General features: G+C 45.8%; 1 protein-coding gene and 1 pseudogene across 11 annotated transcripts in view; both read left to right on the top strand.

Annotated features, from left to right (window-relative positions):
• SRPK2 (SRSF protein kinase 2) overlaps window positions 1–22,814 on the top strand; it is a 379,930-nt gene that overhangs the window by 315,982 nt on the left and 41,134 nt on the right. The window lies entirely within an intron of this gene.
• LOC134939207 (5S ribosomal RNA) lies at window positions 4,600–4,718 on the top strand (annotated as a pseudogene).

The raw sequence follows: 22,814 nt of genomic DNA, 5'->3' as shown, positions 1-22,814 counted from the left end.
GTAACTAGGTGTGTGCAGAAGGTGCTTTGCCCACAGCACACTTACCCTGTGGGTGCACCTTCTACAGACACTCCAAGTGGCCACATATTCCTCCCGCTCCCCTGTTCCTGGCGCCCGCAGCAGCCCCAAGCTCCAACCAGCTGGAGCTACTGATCGCTGTGTAAAGTTAGCAGCAGCGCTGGACAGGATATCCCACTCGGTGCTGCTGCGCTCCTTCAGCCCGCCCCCTCTCTGGCTGTGAAGTGTACAGACTCTGCAGAGGAGTCAGTTCTGTACAGGAGTCTGCAACAGCGCAGGAAGAATGTAAACCTCACGTAAGTGCCTACATAGACACTACACTATACTATATTACACTACACTTCACTACATTATACTTCACTACACCACAATCCTACTACACTCTAAGGACAGGGGGGTGTATGTAAGGGGGAATCTGCCTGCCGTACTGTGTAAAAGAGGGACTCTGCCTGCCGTACTGTGTAAAAGAGGGACTCTGCCTGCTGTACTGTCTAAAAGGGGGACTCTGCCTGCTGTACGTTCTAAAAGGGGGAATCTGCTTGCCGTACTGTGTAAAAGGGGGACTCTGCCTGCCGTAATGTGTAAAAGGGGGAATCTGCCTGCCGTAATGTGTAAAAGGGAGACTCTTCCTGCCATAATGTGTAAAAGGGGGACTCTGCCTGCCGTAATATGTGTAAGTGGTGCTACTGTGTGGCATAATATGAATTTTTATTATTTTGTGGCCACGCTTCTTCCCCATGAAGCTACAGCCCTATATTTTTGGCACGCATCTACTTCGCACACTCACCCTATTTTAAATATGGGGGTGGGGTGGGGGGAAGGCGCAATGCTGTTTCTTGCACACAGCGCTAAAATGTCTAGTTACGGCACGGGCTACTTTAAAAGCATGTGATGCAGGGGACTTTATGTTCACCTTCTGGAGAATCACCCTAATAACTTAAACGTGTGACCAAATATACAGTATACTCAAATAAGAGTCCATATTCGTATCTTCCCCGGCAATCCTTATGGGTCTCAGCAGTTTCGTCACTTGTGTCAATTAGGCAAACCTGCCGTAAGAATATAAAGAAATACAAAATAAGCGCCTAATAGTGTAGTGTTTTAAACAGTGTGATGTGCTCAAATAATGTAAAATTAAGGGGGTTATTCAGACCTGATCGTAGATCTACAATCTGACATGCGGGAGACCCCCCATCCCCCCGGCACAGGTGTGAAGGTATTGCATTTGCTCCTGCCAAATAGCTCTCTGCCGCCATGTTCTGTGTGACGTCACGCAGCTACCGCGGCCTTCCCCCGCAACGGTCCGGACAAGACTGCGTTGTCCAGACCGCACCCCTCCAACAGCGTTCTAATGCCGTTGGCATTTCCCCTCCCGCCCCGCGACTACTTATGCCTGTCAGTCAGGCAGAGGCGATTGCATTAGTGCGCACTACAGAAAGGGCATCAGGCTGCAATCGCTGTTGTAGCAGCGATCGGGTCTGAATTAGGCCCTAAATGCGTACCAGATATATATTTGAGTAATTTCTGCTCCAAATTATTTTTGTCTGGTCAAAAAAATGTGCTTACTTCTTCCAACCAAAATCCATGAATAAGAGCAGCCAATGATGAAATTCCACTGGTGGTGCAAGTTTTTAAAAGGGTGTGGATCATAGAGTTGACCAGACTTAGGTCGGCAGTGTCCAGGTCGACCACTGTTGGTCGACAGTAACTAAGTCTCCACACCCATTAGGTCGACATGTACAAGGTCGACATGAGTATGTTAAAAAAAAAAAAAATTCGTACAGTGACCGGGAACCCCAATTAGTGCACCGCGTCCCCTCACATGGCTCGCTTCACTCGACGTACTTCAGGCAAGGTGCCTCGCTCCGCTGCGCTCAGCACAGGTTACCATTGCCAATCGTAGTCCACGTGGTTCGTAAATTATGAAAAAGTTCAATAAATGATTATTTATGGAAGACAAGGATTAATATTGCGCCACTTGTGATGTACACAGATATGTTGAGATACTAGATTTTTGGCAATTTTTTAGACACTCCCCTCTCTATTTAATGGGGCGTCAAGCTGGTTCCTTCAAATAAATGCAGGGATGGTGATTCCCTGACTAAGATTTATAGAAAATGGGGTGGATGAAGGATATAGCGACTCTAGGTGTCAATATAATAAGTGTATATTTGCCAAATGTAAATAAAACAAATATTTTATTAATGAAGTTTAAAATTTTACAGAGAATAATAAAGTATCAGTAAAATAATTAAAAGAACATTCTAAAAAATGGGACAATAATAAAACACACAAATGAACTAAAAGCACTTAAATGAATATTTAAAAGTAAGTAAGAGCAAGTATAAGATTTTTCCTTATCTTAATTGAGGTAGGTGTAGCTTCCCAACGCGTTTCGTCTGATGAGACTTCTTCAAAGGGTAAGGGTAGAATGAACCTGTGAGACTATTTATAGCTTGTTTTAGTATGGTGGGAGGGTCATGTCCTAACAGGGAGTCATGTGATCTAATTAAATGTATAGTGCAAACAACACCATTACAAATGCAATCTAAATATAGACCGTCAGTTTAGAGTCCTTTGTAGGGAAAAACGATTGATGCTGAGTGATTTTTGAGTATTACAATGTTATGAATTGTCCGTTTTCTATGTAATCACGGTTCTTCCGCCACACTTCCGGTGGACGGAGGCCGCGATACGTCATTTCCGCCCCACTTCCGCTGCCGTCTGCGCATGCGTCCGCGGCGCTGCGAGGTTACTTCTTTAGTCTGCATAGCAATTTCATCTGTGAGGGATTGAGGAGTCTTTGCAGTATGTCTTCTCTCGGCGGCCATGTTTGATAAGATTGCAGCTATTCTTTGGATGCATTTGCGGCCATTTTTTAGTAGATAATTTGGCCCAGCTCTCGTCCGGTAACCATGGTGATCGTTGTATATGAAAAAAAGACGGATAAATAGTATCAGGAGATTGTCCAAAATCATTTGATTATTCTTTCAAGTGCCAATTCATATATTGTAAGACTAGTGCAAGTAATTAAATTACAGTAATAAAGTGATTTAATAAAGTGCTTGTGCATAAGGTGTGCTATTTTTAAACGGATGGTTTTAATAATTGTGCACTGGGATGTTGGGAAAAAGTTTTTATATATGATCAACAGGTTTTTAAAAATCATTTAATCTTTTATCGAAGATATATTGATGACATTTTAATAATCTGGGATGGAGACATGGATCTTTTTAACCAATTTTTTAAACATATCTGTACTAATGACATGAATCTTGCTTTTACATCCAATATGAACAAAGAACATATTGAGTTTTTAGATTTGATTCTTATAGGGGAAAATGGAAAAATCACCACTAAAAATTATATTAAACATGTGGACACTAATAGCTATCTCCACTTCAGAAGTAACCATCTAAAGAGCTGGAAAAATAATATCCCATTTTCCCAATTCAGTAGGATCAAAAGAAATTGCAGCAAGCCAGAGGACTGCCAGACACAATTGGAATTATACACCAACAGATTCAAACAGAAAGAATACCCAGACACAATTTTAAAGAAAGCCATCACCAGAACCAACCTGATTGATAGACCACAACTGCTGGAATATAAAACAAGAGAAACAAAGAAAGACTCTACGGCTTTTATAACCACTTATAACCGGCACGAAAAATCCATTAGAGAGTCATTCAGAAACCATTGGCGGATACTGCTCATGGATCCCATCCTTAAGGAAATCCTCCCTCCTCATCCAGAGATAGTTTTTAAAAAATCAAGAAACTTGAAGGACATTCTAGCCCCTAGTATGCTGAGGAATGACCAAGAAAAAGAACACACCTGGCCCAAATGCAAGGGCTCATACAAATGTGGGCGATGCAATGTATGCCGATATCTACACCCCAATAGGAGAACGTTCACGGACATGGAGAAGAAGAAGGAATACAAGATTAAGGAATATATGAATTGCAACACTCCGTCGGTCATATATCTTCTGGAATGTAACTGTGGCAAACAGTACATAGGAAAAACCAAGAGACCTTTAAAACTAAGAATACAGGAACACGTGAGGAACATTAAAAATAAAGTGGAAACTCACGCTGTCTCCCAACATTTTACCACAACCCATAATTCCAACCCAGAAGCTCTTACGTTCAAAGCCATAGAACTGGTGAAAATGGGTGAAAGAGGAGGAGATCTTGCGAACAAACTATCACGTAGAGAAATGTACTGGATTTTCCAACTACAAACGCTACAACCAAAAGGATTCAACGATAACTATGAAATCGCCCCATTCTTATAAAATACGGTATTATCCTCCATCCATATTTTATAATACTTCAACTCCATAGTCCTACGCCTAGTCACATTTGATCCCCTTCACAATCCCATTACCTTTCCCACTCACCCCTATCCCACTCCCTCCACAGATCACAAAGTTTCCTCCCCCCCCCCCCCCCCCCCCCCCCCAACCCAAACCCCCCCACCCCCCCCCCCCCCACCCCACTCCTACCCCACTTGTGTAGATATCAATTTTAATTAATGATAATAAGGTATAGAGTGTGAATCCGTAAGGCACAACGAAGTTACAGTCATACCACGCTGGAAATGCCCAAACACGTCTGATCTTGGAAGCCAAGCAGCGTTGGGCCTGAACAGTACCAGTAGGGGAGACCAACTGGGAAGATCAGGTACTGTACGAAATAGTAACTCATAGAGGCCTGAGAAAGGTAAAACACTCTATACATAATTTTATATTAATTTTTTATTTATTTTATTGTATATTTATATATATATATTATCACAAATAAGTTAATATCCTCACAAAAGGTTAACATAGAAATATTAATTGCAATGTTTTCACATCATCACTTGAATCCCAGTGCACAATTATTAAAACCATCCGTTTAAAAATAGCACACCTTATGCACAAGCACTTTATTAAATCACTTTATTACTGTAATTTAATTACTTGCACTAGTCTTACAATATATGAATTGGCACTTGAAAGAATAATCAAATGATTTTGGACAATCTCCTGATACTATTTATCCGTCTTTTTTTCATATACAACGATCACCATGGTTACCGGACGAGAGCTGGGCCAAATTATCTACTAAAAAATGGCCGCAAATGCATCCAAAGAATAGCTGCAATCTTATCAAACATGGCCGCCGAGAGAAGACATACTGCAAAGACTCCTCAATCCCTCACAGATGAAATTGCTATGCAGACTAAAGAAGTAACCTCGCAGCGCCGCGGACGCATGCGCAGACGGCAGCGGAAGTGGGGCGGAAATGACGTATCGCGGCCTCCGTCCACCGGAAGTGTGGCGGAAGAACCGTGATTACATAGAAAACGGACAATTCATAACATTGTAATACTCAAAAATCACTCAGCATCAATCGTTTTTCCCTACAAAGGACTCTAAACTGACGGTCTATATTTAGATTGCATTTGTAATGGTGTTGTTTGCACTATACATTTAATTAGATCACATGACTCCCTGTTAGGACATGACCCTCCCACCATACTAAAACAAGCTATAAATAGTCTCACAGGTTCATTCTACCCTTACCCTTTGAAGAAGTCTCATCAGACGAAACGCGTTGGGAAGCTACACCTACCTCAATTAAGATAAGGAAAAATCTTATACTTGCTCTTACTTACTTTTAAATATTCATTTAAGTGCTTTTAGTTCATTTGTGTGTTTTATTATTGTCCCATTTTTTAGAATGTTCTTTTAATTATTTTACTGATACTTTATTATTCTCTGTAAAATTTTAAACTTCATTAATAAAATATTTGTTTTATTTACATTTGGCAAATATACACTTATTATATTGACACCTAGAGTCGCTATATCCTTCATCCACCCCATTTTCTATAAATGATTATTTATGTCGACCTAGTGCACATGTCTTCCTAGAAACCTTGTTGACCTAATGCATGTCGGCCAATAGTGGTCAACCTAAGTGTGGTCGGCGTAGAGACCGGATACCTTTTAAAATTATTGGCAGTGCTATAATTATAAGGTGAGACATAGTGTCTTTCCTTAATAGAGTGTGCTCCATAGTAATCTCCCCTTATAGATTGAAAATCAACAATAAATCGTATTAAAAGGGTTTTCTCTTTAAAAATGGGGTACATTTATTGTAAGCACATAAGTAGAACACAAAAATGAAGAAATTACCATCACAGTGCATTTCTGTAAACAAGCATCAGACCACACTTTTATCACTAGAAACAGCTGCCCAAGGCAGGCGTTGCTAAGTGGGGTTTTCTATGGAATGCTATTAAACAGGAAATAGAGGCTCTTGAGTCAGAGCCAGCCAATAAAGGTACATGCTTGAGTTGCTTAGCACTTAGGAAAGTAAACAAAATAGCATAATAAGCGAAGTAGAAAAAAATTAAATGCATAACCAATAACATTAATAAACATTCTGAATAATGACAAACAAATAATATAAAAGGTTGCTACAAAGCTAAAGTATTGAGTACCATAGGGAAAATTGCCACCCAAAAAAATATCTGGGAAATCTTAATTCAACCACAGACAAAAGGAATTTTATGGATTGAAAATTGTACTGCCCAACAGTATGCGTGTTTGTGCATATTGTGGCCATACCAGTCAGAGGAGGATTTACCACAAAGCAACTAAGGCAGCTGCTTAGGACCCTGTGGGTCTCGGGGATGCCCGCCGATAAGGCTGTATGGAGGGCGTTTCCAGTCACCTGTGGCCACCGCCAAATATGTCCGAGCTCTGGGCTAGCTAAATACTCCTTGCAGGCTGGCCATTGATGAGACAGCTGTTTGGTGCCGTATTCAGTGCACTCCTGTGTCTCCAGCCTTGCTGTATTGTGCGTGTGACCTGTTATGACACGTGTTTATAATGTCACACGCGCATGTGCAGATAGAGGAGCCAAAACTTGCACAGAGCAAAACATGAGGTCTTCCAGTGTACTTTATTACAGTATTTTTGCAATCAGGTCGGGGGGTGAGAGTGGGGGCACTAACTGATGGGAATACATACTTTTTATTGGCGTGCGGGATGCCGGCTGCCAAGATTCCGACTGCCAGAATGCCAGCAGCAGGGCGAGCACTAAGAGTCCCCTTGCAAGCTTGCCACACTGTGCTCACCACACTGCGGGAATAGCCCCTGTGTGTTGGGAATCCGGTATCAGGATCCCGACAGCAGGCAAATTGATTGCTGATGCTACATCAGTATGCTGTTATACTCTATTTTAAGTACTACTGTGTATAGGCTAGGCGATGGGGGCCTGCCTGCTACAATTAGTGGGGCACTGATATATAATCCATACAATCACACTGACTGAAGAGGGTAATAATGGGTATTCTAAAATGCTGATATAAAATGCAGTCAGTGAGTGGATGTGGTGCAATCAGTGAAGGGGGAAAGGATTATGCTGTAATAGAATATAAGGAGGAAAAACAACAAATAATGTAAGAGGCATATATCAGGAACGAAAATATAGTGCTATGGATTGTTTGAGGGAGAGGGCCCCAAGTCTGTATCCTCCTTAGGGCCCCATGAGGTCTAAATCCACCTCTTATACAAGTAGATATCATAGCCGTATACTGTGGAATATTGGGTCATTCCATGAAAATGAATAAAAATGGCCCATATGCGACACGGAAAAAAAAATCTGTCGCTGTGTATGTTTTGATTATTTAACATATATAGGTTGACGAGTTAAATTCTAGCAACTTCTCATATGTTTTCAGAAATAAAATAACACGGGCTCTTAATTTGCAGTTAAGGGTAATTATCAAGTAGACGTTTTATTTACAAAGCTGTGGTGGACTAAATTGTGTGATATTGTGTTGAGTGTAATGGAAAATATGTTTTTTCTACCTAAGATACAGGCCTAGTTTGGCATTTGATATTACATCCATTTAAAAAAAAAAAATTCCTTGTGTTAAGTTTTAACAAAAATGTATATGTTAAAACTTGTACAAATGTACCGAACGAGACAGTAGAATGGCCCTATTTTAGTGTATGGCTGTGATGTTGGGGTTCCTCCCCTGGGGAGGAAACCTTTCCCCATTCCTCTCCTACGAAGGAACAGGGTAAATGTTGTGCGGTCAGTTGCGGCAGTGCTTACACTGCCAGATGTGATGGACTAGTTGTATGATCTATTGGACATGCTGTACAAAAACATAATTATTTATCAGTCGCTGTAATACACTGTTAAATTATCAGCTCAATATAACTGTTATCGGCTGATCAGGCAGCGTATCCCCAGCATAAGTAAAAGCTGCATCACAGTCACTTATAGTTGGTCTAAACTCTGTACCTGAAGGTGTGTACACACGGTGAGATAAATCTGTAAGATTTTGACTATATAGTCGAAGTCTTATGAAAAGTTAGTGCATATCTCAAGGTGTTAGCTTGCGATACAGATTCGATCCTGATGCGCGCTCCCATGGGGTCGGTATCGTAAGGCGAGATAGACTGTACAGGCAAGTCAATCTTGACTATATAGTGTACTATCTAATACAAAGTATAATCAAAATTGGCACTTAGTCAAAATCGTACATAGACAAAATCTCAAGTACAGATAGTACAGATTATGACTATCTGGGCTCTGGGGGAGTTCAAGGGAAATTGCATAGTCAAAATTGGACATAGCAAGTATCTCACTGTGTGTACACACCTTGAGAGTTTTAAGAATTGTGTTGTACTCCGACACACAGGGTTAAATTTACTAAGATGGAAGTTCTATATAAGATGGGATGTTGCCCATAGCAACCAATCAGTTTCCACATATCTTCTAGAAGGTTCTAGATAAATGAGAAGTAGAATCTGATTAGTTGCTATGGGCAACATCCCATCTTAAATAGAACTCTCATCTTAGTAAATTTACCCCACAATGTTATAAATGCGTATATAAAGCATTCTTTAGTAAGGGTGACAAAGTAAGGTATAAACAATTTACACCACATAAGTGCATTCCACATGCTGCAAAAAACACACTCATAGATGGTTCCGTTGAGGCGAGTGACACAGTCCCTGAAAATCCTTATGGCAACTAGTTTTGTCAGTCATCGGATACCACTCTGGTAAACTACAAAGTGCCACTTACACCAGTGCTGAGAGGAAGTTACACACAGACCTTTTATGAATATGATAAAATGCATAGCTCCTCTAAGTATAGGCATGAACTTACTCAAGAAGTAATAAATGTCCAGGCAATAAACCTGTTTAGATGTTAGAGGTTGGGAACCACTGCTCCAGACCATCATTAATGGATGATTGTATATTATAACTAATCAATTAATGAATATGCAGTATGACTATCTCCTACATAAACAATGGAATTTTATCATTTAGACCCATCAGGATAATGGTATTTAGTTTGTGGATCCATCACAATTTCCATATGACCCGGTGTCCTGCTCTGTCGCCTTCACATTAAGAAGATGGGACATGATTGATAATATTGTATTTAAATGGTAAGATATTATCATACTTGCCAACCTCCTAGAAGCTGCGGTAGACTCCCAAGTTTTGGGGTAGACCCCCACAGCCCAAGAATTGTAGGTGGTTCTCCCGCATCCCCTCTGGATCCCACCACTTCCTAGTGAAGTGGGCACGATTAATATAAATTTACCGTAGCTATGCTGTGAAGGGAATGGAACTAAAAGGCACAAATTGCATAATTTAGTCCTGCCCTCTAACCACGGACATGCAAATCATGGGCATTTTCCCATCTAGGGGGCGGAGCCTAATTATATGATGTCCTCTGCTGTGTCTCCTCCCTGGGCTTTTCCCGTAGAGGAGACAAAAGTAGTAGGCTAGTGTCAGGATCCATAACTGTTCTGATCCCAAACTATGGTACTATTCAAATGGTATGTTGTATCAATGTATATTCTGTATGAAAAATGCTCTTTAATACTAGTTGTTAAGTTACAATAGTTACAACCCTATTTTCTCGAACGTCCTAAGTGGATGCTGGGGACTCCGTCAGGACCATGGGGAATAGCGGCTCCGCAGGAGACAGGGCACAAAAATAAAGCTTTAGGATCAGGTGGTGTGTACTGGCTCCTCCCCCTATGACCCTCCTCCAAGCCTCAGTTAGGTTTTTGTGCCCGTCCAAGCAGGGTGCAATCTAGGTGGCTCTCCTAAAGAGCTGCTTAGAAAAAGTTTTTTAGGTTTTTTATTTTCAGTGAGTCCTGCTGGCAACAGGCTCACTGCATCGAGGGACTTAGGGGAGAGAATTTCAACTCACCTGCGTGCAGGATGGATTGGATTCTTAGGCTACTGGACACCATTAGCTCCAGAGGGAGTCGGAACACAGGTCTCACCCTGGGGTTCGTCCCGGAGCCGCGCCGCCGACCCCCCTTACAGATGCTGAAGATTGAAGGTCCGGAAACAGGCGGCAGAAGGCTCTTCAGTCTTCATGAAGGTAGCGCACAGCACTGCAGCTGTGCGCCATTGTTGTCACACACTTCACACCAGACGGTCACGGAGGGTGCAGGGCGCTGCTGGGGGCGCCCTGGGCAGCAATATATAATACCTTTTATGGCAAAAGAATACATCACATATAGCCATTGAGGCTATATGTATGTATTTAACCCATGCCAAATGTCTAAAACTCCGGGAGAAAAGCCCGCCGGAATAGGGGGCGGGGCTTATTCTCCTCAGCACACAGCGCCATTTTCCTGCTCAGCTCCGCTGTGAGGAAGGCTCCCAGGACTCTCCCCTGCACTGCACTACAGAAACAGGGTAAAACAGAGAGGGGGGGCATATTTTGGCGATATTTTTATATATTTAAGCGGCTATAAGGAACAACACTTATATAGGGTTGTTCCCATATATATTATAGCGCTTGGGTGTGTGCTGGCAAACTCTCCCTCTGTCTCCCCAAAGGGCTAGTGGGGTCCTGTCTTCGATAAGAGCATTCCCTGTGTGTCTGCTGTGTGTCGGTACGTGTGTGTCGACATGTATGAGGACGATGTTGGCGTGGAGGCAGAGCAATTGCCGATAATGGTGATGTCACCCCCCAGGGAGTCGACACCGGAATGGATGGCTTTGTTTATGGAATTACGTGATAATGTCAGCACATTACAAAAATCAGTTGACGACATGAGACGGCCGGCAGACCAGTTAGTACCTGCCCAGGCGTCTCAGACACCGTCAGGGGCTGTAAAGCGCCCTTTACCTCAGTCGGTCGACACAGACCCAGACACAGACACTGAATCTAGTGTCGACGGTGATGAAACAAACGTATTTTCAAGTAGGGCCACACGTTATATGATCACGGCAATGAAGGAGGCTTTGCATATCTCTGATACTACAAGTACCACAAAAAGGGGTATTATGTGGGGGGTGAAAAAACTACCTGTAGTTTTTCCTGAATCAGAGGAATTAAATGATGTATGTGATGAAGCGTGGGTTAACCCAGATAGAAAAATGCTAATTTCAAAAAAGTTATTAGCATTATACCCTTTCCCGCCAGAGGTTAGGGCGCGCTGGGAAACACCCCCTAGGGTGGATAAGGCGCTCACACGCTTATCAAAACAAGTGGCGTTACCGTCTCCTGATACGGCCGCCCTCAAGGATCCAGCAGATAGGAGGCTGGAAACTACCTTAAAAAGTATATACACACATACTGGTGTTATACTGCGACCAGCCATCGCCTCAGCCTGGATGTGCAGTGCTGGGGTCGTCTGGTTGGATTCCCTGACTGAAAATATTGATACCCTGGATAGGGACAGTATTTTATTGACTATAGAGCAATTAAAGGATGCTTTCCTTTATATGCGAGATGCGCAGAGAGATATTTGCACTCTGGCATCGAGAGTAAATGCGATGTCCATATCTGCCAGAAGGAGTTTATGGACGCGACAGTGGTCAGGTGATGCGGATTCCAAACGACATATGGAAGTATTGCCGTATAAAGGGGAGGAATTATTTGGCGTCGGTCTATCGGATCTGGTGGCTACGGCAACTGCCGGAAAATCCACTTTTTTACCTCAGACCCCCTCCCAACAGAAAAAGACACCGTCTTTTCAGCCGCAGTCCTTTCGTTCCTATAAGAACAAGCGGACAAAAGGACAGTCATATCTGCCTCGGGGCAGAGGAAGGGGTAAGAGAGGGCAGCAAGCAGCCCCTGCCCAGGAACAGAAGCCCTCCCAGGGTTCTGCAAAGCCCTCAGCATGACGCTGGGGCCTTACAAGCGGACTCAGGAACGGTGGGGGTCGACTCAAGAATTTCAGCGCACAGTGGGCTTGCTCACAGGTGGACCCCTGGATTCTGCAGGTAGTATCTCAGGGTTACAGGTTGGAATTCGAGAAGTCTCCCCCTCGCCGGTTCCTAAAGTCTGCTTTGCCAACGTCTCCCTCAGACAGGGCGACGGTATTGGAAGCCATTCACAAGCTGTTTGCTCAGCAGGTGATAGTCAAGGTACCCCTCCTACAACAGGGAAAGGGGTATTACTCCACGCTATTTGTGGTACCGAAGCCGGACGGCTCGGTAAGACCTATTCTAAATCTCAAATCTTTGAACCTGTACATACAAAAATTCAAGTTCAAGATGGAGTCACTCAGAGCAGTGATAGCGAATCTGGAAGAAGGGGACTTTATGGTGTCCCTGGACATAAAGGACGCTTACCTGCATGTCCCAATTTGCCCTTCACATCAAGGGTACCTCAGGTTCGTGGTGCAAAACTGTCATTATCAGTTTCAGACGCTGCCGTTTGGATTGTCCACGGCACCTCGGGTCTTTACCAAGGTAATGGCCGAAATGATGATCCTTCTACGAAGAAGAGGCGTATTAATTATCCCTTACTTGGACGATCTCCTGATAAGGGCAAGATCCAGAGAACAGCTGGAAGACGGAGTAGCACTAACCCAACTAGTGCTGCAACAACACGGGTGGATTCTGAATTTTCCAAAATCTCAGTTGACCCCGACGACACGTCTGCTATTCCTGGGAATGATTCTGGACACGGTTCAGAAAAAGGTGTTTCTTCCGGAGGAGAAAGCCAGGGAGTTATCCGAACTTGTCAGGAACCTCCTAAAACCAGGGACAGTGTCTGTGCATCAATGCACAAGAGTCCTGGGAAAGATGGTGGCTTCTTACGAAGCGATTCCATTCGGCAGATTCCACGCACGAACTTTTCAGTGGGATCTGCTGCACAAATGGTCCGGATCGCATCTGCAGATGCATCAGCGGATAACCTTATCGCCACGGACAAGGGTGTCTCTTCTGTGGTGGTTGCAGAGTGCTCATCTGTTAGAGGGCCGCAGATTCGGCATACAGGACTGGGTCCTGGTGACCACGGATGCCAGTCTGAGAGGCTGGGGAGCGGTCACACAAGGAAGAAACTTCCAGGGAGTATGGTCAAGCCTGGAGATGTCTCTTCACATAAATATACTGGAGCTAAGAGCGATTTACAATGCTCTAAGTCTGGCAAAACCCCTGCTTCAGGGTCAGCCGGTGTTGATCCAGTCGGACAACATCACGGCAGTCGCCCACGTAAACAGACAGGGCGGCACAAGAAGCAGGACAGCAATGGCAGAAGCTGCAAGGATTCTTCGCTGGGCGGAAGATCATGTGATAGCACTGTCAGCAGTATTCATTCCGGGAGTGGACAACTGGGAAGCAGACTTCCTCAGCAGACACGATCTACACCCGGGAGAGTGGGGACTTCATCCAGAAGTCTTCCACATGATTGTGAACCGTTGGGAAAAACCAATGGTGGATATGATGGCGTCCCGCCTCAACAAAAAACTGGACAGGTATTGCGCCAGGTCAAGAGATCCTCAGGCAATAGCTGTGGACGCTCTGGTAACACCGTGGGTGTTCCAGTCAGTGTATGTGTTCCCTCCTCTGCCTCTCATACCAAAAGTACTGAGAATTATACGGCAAAAGGGAGTAAGAACGATACTAGTGGCTCCGGATTGGCCAAGAAGAACTTGGTACCCGGAACTTCAAGAGATGCTCACGGAGGATCCGTGGCCTCTACCTCTAAGACGGGACCTGCTTCAGCAGGGACCGTGTCTATTCCAAGACTTACCGCGGCTGCGTTTGACGGCATGGCGGTTGAACGCCGAATTCTAAAGGAAAAAGGCATTCCGGAAGAGGTCATTCCTACACTGGTAAAGGCCAGGAAGGAGGTGACTGCACAACATTATCACCGCATTTGGAGGAAATATGTTGCGTGGTGTGAGGCCAGGAAGGCCCCCACGGAGGAATTTCAACTGGGTCGATTCCTACATTTCCTGCAAACAGGATTGTCTATGGGCCTCAAATTGGGGTCCATTAAGGTTCAAATTTCGGCCCTGTCGATTTTCTTCCAGAAAGAATTGGCTTCAGTTCCTGAAGTCCAGACTTTTGTAAAAGGAGTACTACATATACAGCCCCCGGTTGTGCCCCCAGTGGCACCGTGGGATCTTAATGTAGTCTTGGATTTTCTCAAATCCCATTGGTTTGAGCCGCTCAAATCGGTGGAGCTGAAGTATCTCACATGGAAAGTAACCATGCTACTGGCCCTGGCTTCAGCCAGGAGAGTATCAGAATTGGCGGCTTTATCATATAAGAGCCCATATCTGATTTTCCATACGGACAGGGCAGAACTGCGGACGCGTCCTCATTTTCTGCCTAAGGTGGTGTCAGCGTTTCACCTGAACCAGCCTATTGTGGTGCCTGCGGCTACTAACGAGTTGGAGGATTCCAAGTTGTTGGACGTGGTCCGGGCATTGAAAATATATATTTCAAGAACGGCGGGAGTCAGAAAGTCTGACTCACTGCTTATATTGTATGCACCCAACAAGATGGGTGCTCCTGCTTCTAAGCAGACGATTGCTCGTTGGATTTGTAGCACAATTCAACTTGCACATTCTGTGGCAGGCTTGCCACAACCTAAATCTGTCAAGGCCCATTCCACAAGGAAAGTGGGCTCATCCTGGGCGGCTGCCCGGGGAGTCTCGGCATTACAACTCTGCCGAGCTGCTACTTGGTCAGGGACAAATACGTTTGCAAAATTCTACAAATTTGATACCCTGGCTGAGGAGGACCTTGAGTTCTCTCATTCGGTGCTGCAGAGTCATCCGCACTCTCCCGCCCGTTTGGGAGCTTTGGTATAATCCCCATGGTCCTGACGGAGTCCCCAGCATCCACTTAGGACGTTAGAGAAAATAAGAATTTACTTACCGATAATTCTATTTCTCGTAGTCCGTAGTGGATGCTGGGCGCCCATCCCAAGTGCGGATTGTCTGCAATACTTGTACATAGTTATTGTTACAAAAAAATCGGGTTGTTATTGTTGTGAGCCGTCTGTTCAGAGGCTCCTACGTTTGTCATACTGTTAACTGGGTTCAGATCACAAGTTATACGGTGTGATTGGTGTGGCTGGTATGAGTCTTACCCGGGGTTCAATATCCTTCCTTATTGTGTACGCTCGTCCGGGCACAGTATCCTAACTGAGGCTTGGAGGAGGGTCATAGGGGGAGGAGCCAGTACACACCACCTGATCCTAAAGCTTTATTTTTGTGCCCTGTCTCCTGCGGAGCCGCTATTCCCCATGGTCCTGACGGAGTCCCCAGCATCCACTACGGACTACGAGAAATAGAATTATCGGTAAGTAAATTCTTATTATTAACTAGCCAGGGTCACAAGCCACCAGCCATTTGGTCTAAGGAAATGTATATGTGCTCTTCACAGCAGGAACTATGGGGGTAATTCCAAGTTGATCGCAGCAGGAAATTTTTTAGCAATTGGGCAAAACCATGTGCACTGCAGGGGGGGCAGATATAACATTTGCAGAGAGAGTTAGATTTGGGTGGGTTATTTTGTTTCTGTGCAGGGTAAATACTGGCTGCTTTATTTTTACACTGAAATTTAGATTGCAGATTGAACACACCACACCCAAATCTAACTCTCTCTCTGCACATGTTATATCTGCCCCTCCTGCAGTGCACATGGTTTTGCCCAACTGCTAAAAAAGTTCCTGCTGCGATCAACTCAGAATTACCCCCTATGTGTAAATGACACACCTCCTCACAAATTCCCATTCAAGGGACAGTACAAGTTCTTCTAAAGACAAGGGAGGAAGAGTTAATAAAGGATTTCCTGTTAATGCTTGGCTAGTCATATATCATGGGCATGTCGGATAAACTATGGTGAATTCTTTGTAGCTCCTGCTTGTTTTGACTGGGAAAACCCCTGGGTTATGGGCACACAAAGGACCTTCAGATACCTAGGCATAAATAACCCTTCTGGCATTAAAAGGGTTAAAATCCACAAGGGCGGGGGCATCTTTTTGGAGTAACTGCCAGGGGGGGATAAAAAGGAGCTAAAAGACAGCAAAATGTGTGCAGTACCTAAGGAGAGTCCGGCATGACTGGTCCTGTACTTCGGATGTGACACTGGGTTTGTTTTATCCTTTTTATTATTTTCTCTGGAATTGTCGGTCTTAAATCTATGTGCACAGATGCCATGCTCATCTTACTTTGATGCTGCATTGCGTGCCAGGCTGTGACTATTTGCAGTCGGTAATTGCTCTATTAATTTCTTTATGAATTAATGGAGCGATTGTCGGTTGTAAATAGTCTCAGCCTGGCATGCCATGCAGCAAGCCATGTTGTAGCATGCTGCATTGCAACAAAGATGAGCATGGCTACATCTGTACTTTTAAAATAATCTTTTATAATTTATAATCCTTTTAACTGTAAGATCTGAAGTTATTCTTGAAATTAAATTCTAATATCTAGGTCTGATTTTCTGTGTTCTTGGACCCACGGCCTTGCAAGGTACACGCTACTGATTTTAAGCATTATTTACCCAAATTCCTCTGGTGGTGGCAATTACTGTGTCTGAAGTACCCCATAAGTCACTGGCGGCGATTTTTAGATTGACCTATCTGGAGAATCAGCTGGCCAGTCATGATAGCATGTTAGGATGTTATCTGTATTTTCTTTGAACTGCAGTGCTAATGGCTAATCCATTGAATTTCCCTGAGATGGCTGCTGGCTATGCAGTATCTGCTCCTTATGTTGAGTGGGTTTGCCTGTGTAATATAGACCTCATGTGCAAATAATGATAAACACAACATTCATTGTGGTACAACTGAGAGCATAACAGATATTAAAGATTTTACCCGAGTGTGTATGTTTGACTGTGTTGTTCCTGTTCCTATATAGCAGCGTGCTACTTAGTTGTTACATTATAAGATTCAGGACATTTTTTGTGATCTTGCTTGTATTACTGTCCATAAGGCGTACTCCTGTAATATTTGTGCAAGCTATTGGTTTTCCCCCCATTTATCTTTGAAGCAGGATAGGTCTTTATCTGGTTATACTATGGGCTATAATGCCCTAGTAGGTGTTTGTATTCAGGTCAGTGTGTATTGACTGCGACCAGTGGTGCAAGTCGAAATGCTTTCTTAGTGGTACTGAGTGTGCCGGAAAATGGGTGTGGTCACGTGTCATGAGAGGGCATGACCACATGCTACTAGGGGAAGTGGCTACATTACATTAGGGGTGTGGCCACACAGCATAGTCCCTTTTCTCTAACGTCCTAGTGGATGCTGGGGACTCCGTAAGGACCATGGGGAATAGCGGGCTCCGCAGGAGACTGGGCACTCTAAAGAAAGATTTAGTACTATCTGGTGTGCACTGGCTCCTCCCTCTATGCCCCTCCTCCAGACCTCAGTTAGAATCTGTGCCCGGCCGAGCTGGGTGCTCCTAGTGGGCTCTCCTGAGCTTGCTAGAAAAGAAAGTATTTTGTTAGGTTTTTTGTTTTCAGAGAGCTTCTGCTGGCAATAGACTCTGCTACGAGGGACTGAGGGGAGAGAAGCAAACCTACTCACGGCAGCTAGGTAGCGCTTCTTAGGCTACTGGACACCATTAGCTCCAGAGGGATCGAACACAGGTACCTAACCTTGATCGTCCGTTCCCGGAGCCGCGCCGCCGTCCCCCTCGCAGAGCCAGAAGAACAGAAGCAGCAGAAGCATGAAGACATCGAAATCGGCGGCTGAAGACTCCTGTCTTCACTTAAGGTAGCGCACTGCAGCTGTGCGCCACTGCTCCCACAGCACACCGCACACTCCGGTCACTGTAGGGTGCAGGGGGGGGGCGCCCTGGGCAGCAATTAAGTACCTTTTTTGGCAAAAAAAGACATATATATACAGTCTGGGACTGTATATATGCCAGAGCCCCCGCCATTTTTTATGCATTAAAGCGGGACAGAAGCCCGCCGCTGAGGGGGCGGGGCCTACTTCCTCAGCACACCAGCGCCATTTTCTCTTCACAGCTCCGCTGGAAGGACGCTCCCCAGGCTCTCCCCTGCAGTATTCAGGTGCATTAGAGGGTAAAAAAGAGAGGGGGGGCACATAAATTTAGGCGCAGTGTATATATGTATATATATATATGTTAACAGCAGCTACAGGGTAAACACTAAGGTACTGTGTAATCCCTGGGTTATATAGCGCTGGGGTGTGTGCTGGCATACTCTCTCTCTGTCTCCCCAAAAGCTTTTTGTGGGGTCCTGTCCTCAGTCAGAGCATTCCCTGTGTGTGTGCTGTGTGTCGGTACGCCTGTGTCGACATGTTTGATGAGGAAGGATACGTGGAGGCAGAACAAGTGCAGCTGAGTGTGGTGTCGCCGCCGACGGTGCCGACACCTGATTGGATGGATATGTGGAAGGTGTTAAATGATAATGTAAACTCCTTGCATAACAGATTGGATAAAACTGTAACAGGGGGACAGGCAGGGTCTCAACCCATGCCTGCTCCTGCAGTGCAGAGGCCGTCAGGGTCCCAAAAGCGCACACTATCCCAGATAGTTGACACAGATGTCGACACGGAATCTGACTCCAGTGTCTATGACGATGAGGCAAAGTTGCAGCCTAAAATGACTAAAGCCATCCGCTACATGATTGTAGCTATGAAGGATGTATTACACATTTCTGAGGAAAATCCTGTCCCTGACAAGAGGATTTATATGTATGGGGAGAAAAAGCATGAAGTGACTTTTCCCCCTTCCCATGAATTAAATGAATTATGTGAAAAAGCGTGGGATTCCCCTGACAGAAAGGTGATAGTTTCCAAGAGATTACTCATGGCGTATCCTTTCCCGCCAACGGACAGGTTACGCTGGGAATCCTCCCCTAGGGTAGACAAGGCGTTGACACGCTTGTCTAAGAAGGTGGCCCTGCCGTCTCCGGATACGGCCGCCCTAAAGGATCCTGCAGATAGAAAGCAGGAAGCTATCCTGAAGTCAGTTTATACACATTCTGGCACACTGCTGAGGCCAGCGATTGCTTCGGCCTGGATGTGTAGTGCGGTAGCTGCATGGACGGGTTCTCTGTCTGAGGAGTTAGATACCCTGGACAGGGACACTGTTCTACTGACCCTGGCACATATCAAGGATGCGGTCCTATATATGCGGGATGCCCAGAGGGACATTTGCCTGCTGGGCTCTAGAGTTAACGCTATGTCCATTTCTGCCAGAAGGGTCCTGTGGACTCTGCAATGGACAGGGGATACCGACTCTAAAAAACATATGGAGGTTTTACCTTATAAGGGTGAGGAATTGTTTGGGGACGGTCTCTCGGACCTAGTTTCCACAGCTACGGCTGGGAAGTCAAATTTCTTGCCTTATTTCCCTCCACAACCTAAGAAAGCACTGTATTACCAAATGCAGTCCTTTCGTTCTCAGAGGAGCAAGAAGGTCAGAGGTGCGTCCTTTCTTGCCAGAGGCAGGGGTAGAGGAAAAAAGCTGCACCACGCAGCTAGTTCCCAGGAACAAAAGTCTTCCCCCGCTTCCACTAAGTCCACCGCATGACGCTGGGGCTTCACAGGCGGAGCCAGGAGCTGCGGGGGCGCGTTTCCGACATTTCAGCCACCAGTGGGTTCGCTCACAGGTGGATCCTTGGGCTATACATATAGTGTCTCAGGGATACAAGCTGGAATTCGAGGTGATGCCCCCTCACCGTTACCTAAAATCGGCCTTACCAGCTTCCCCCATGGAAAGGGAGATAGTGGTGGAGGCAATTCACAAACTTTTTCTCCAGAAAGTGGTGGTGGAGGTCCCCCCCCCTTCAACGGGGAAGGGGCTACTATTCCACTATGTTTGTGGTACCGAAACCGGACGGTTCGGTCAGACCCATTTTAAATTTAAAATCCCTGAACTTTTATCTGAGGAAATTCAAGTTCAAAATGGAATCGCTCAGAGCGGTCATTGCAAGCCTGGAGGAAGGAGATTTTATGGTGTCGCTGGACATCAAGGATGCTTACTTGCATGTCCCCATTTATCCGCCTCATCAGGAGTACCTCAGGTTTGTGGTACGGGACTGTCATTACCAATTCCAGACGTTGCCGTTCGGCCTGTCCACGGCACCGAGAGTTTTTACCAAAGTGATGGTGGAGATGATGGTGCTCCTTTGGAAGCAAGGGGTTACAATTATCCCATACTTGGACGATCTCCTCATAAAGGCGAGGTCCATGGAGCAGTTGCTGATCAGTGTAGCACACTCTCAGGAAGTGTTGCGTCAGCACGGCTGGATTCTGAACATTCCAAAGTCGCAGCTGATTCCTGCGACGCGTCTGCCCTTCCTGGGCATGATTCTGGACACAGACCAGAAGAAGGTGTTTCTCCCGGAGGAGAAGGCTCAGGAGCTCGTGACTCTGGTCCGAGACCTCCTTAAGCCAAAACAGGTGTCGGTGCATCACTGCACACGAGTCCTGGGAAAGATGGTGGCGTCTTACGAAGCCATTCCCTTCGGCAGGTTCCATGCGAGGATCTTTCAGTGGGATCTGCTGGACAAGTGGTCCGGATCGCATCTTCAGATGCATCGGATGATCACCCTGTCCCCCAGGGCCAGGGTGTCTCTTCTGTGGTGGCTACAAGGTGCTCACCTCCTCGAGGGCCGCAGATTCGGCATACAGGACTGGGTCCTGGTGACCACGGATGCAAGCCTCCGAGGGTGGGGGGCAGTCACTCAAGGAAGAAACTTCCAAGGGTTTGTGGTCAAGTCAGGAGACTTGTCTGCATATCAATATCCTGGAGCTAAGGGCCATATACAACGCCCTGAGTCAAGCGGAGCCTCTGCTTCGAAACCAACCAGTGCTGATTCAGTCAGACAACATCACGGCAGTGGCCCATGTGAACCGCCAGGGCGGCACAAGAAGCAGGGTGGCAATGGCAGAAGCTACCAGGATTCTTCGGTGGGCGGAGAATCACGTACTAGCACTGTCAGCAGTGTTCATTCCGGGAGTGGACAACTGGGAAGCAGACTTCCTCAGCAGACACGACCTCCACCCGGGAGAGTGGGGACTTCATCAGGAAGTCTTCACGCAGATTGCAAATCGATGGGAACTGCCACAGGTGGACATGATGGCGTCCCGTCTCAACAAAAAGCTAAAAAGATATTGCGCCAGGTCAAGGGACCCTCAGGCGATAGCTGTGGACGCACTAGTAACACCGTGGGTGTTCCAGTCGGTCTATGTGTTTCCTCCTCTTCCTCTCATACCAAAGGTGCTGAGAATTGTAAGAAAAAGAGGAGTGAGAACAATACTCATTGTTCCGGATTGGCCAAGAAGTACTTGGTACCCGGAATTGCAAGAAATGCTCACAGAGGACCCGTGGCCTCTGCCTCTCAGACAGGACCTGTTACAACAAGGGCCCTGTCTGTTCCAAGACTTACCGCGGCTGCGTTTGACGGCATGGCGGTTGAACACCGGATCCTAGCAGAAAAGGCCATTCCGGAAGCAGTCATTCCTACGCTGATAAAGGCTAGGAAGTGTCACAATCCTGACTGTAGGTTTTATATTTGGTGACTTACCCCTGCCATCTGTCCTGGATCCTGTGTCTTTTCACTCATGGAGTTAAACAGCTTGTCAGTTTTCCTGAGTTCTCTGCCTGAGAGGTAATAGTTAATTAGCTCCACCTGTGGTGATCTCCTGTGTGAGGCTGAATTCAGTAATCTGAAGTTCAGGCTTCAGTGTTCTCTCGGCCTGCTAGGCCTCGCTGCACTTCACAGCCTCCTCTAGAGTAGTCACATGACAGTGACTTCACCTGACCCAGAGTTGTCCAATCCTCTGCCAGCCTGAGACTCTCTACATCACCTAATCCTGCCCACCAATCATCAGGGACCAGGAAGTATAAATCAGGAGGCTGAGTTGGAATCTGGGCCAGTTCCTCATGTCACATACAGCCTTGTGTGAGTCTTATGCTGAGCTCCCTTAAGGTAACCTTTGTACCTAAGTTCCTGTGGGAACTCTGTTCCCTTGTTACAGTTTGGTTTACTTGTGTGTTGCCATTTGATTTCATCATTTTCCCTGAGTCTCAATGTAAAGGCACAGCTGCAATGTTTCGTCTTAAAGGCACAGTACTGAATTCCGTGTTCTCCACTGAAAACCACAGAAGTCGTGTTTCAGTTTTACTACTGTTGTAGTTGGGACCTCCGTGACTCAGTACCTCGTGCCTCAGCATCTCCGTGCTTCCAGCACCTCGTGCCTCAGTACCTCCGTGCTTCCAGCACCTCCGTGACTCAGTACCTCAGTGCCTCATCATCTCCGTGCCTCAGTACCTCCGTGCCTCAGCATCTCCGTGCCTCAGTACCTCCGTTCTTTCAGTACCTCCGTGCCTCAGCATCTCCGTGCCTCAGTACCTCCGTTCTTCCAGCACCTCCGTGCCTCAGTACCTCCGTGCTTCCAGCACCTCCGTGCCTCAGTACCTCCGTGCTTCCAGCACCTCCGTGCCTCAGTACCTCCGTGCTTCCAGCACCTCCGTGCCTCAGTACCTCCGTGCCTCAGCACCTCCGTGCCTTA

This window comes from Pseudophryne corroboree, chromosome 6 (assembly GCF_028390025.1).
Source record: "Pseudophryne corroboree isolate aPseCor3 chromosome 6, aPseCor3.hap2, whole genome shotgun sequence".
NCBI classification, from domain to species: Eukaryota; Metazoa; Chordata; class Amphibia; order Anura; family Myobatrachidae; genus Pseudophryne; species Pseudophryne corroboree.
This window is presented reverse-complemented; position numbering and strand designations above follow the sequence as displayed.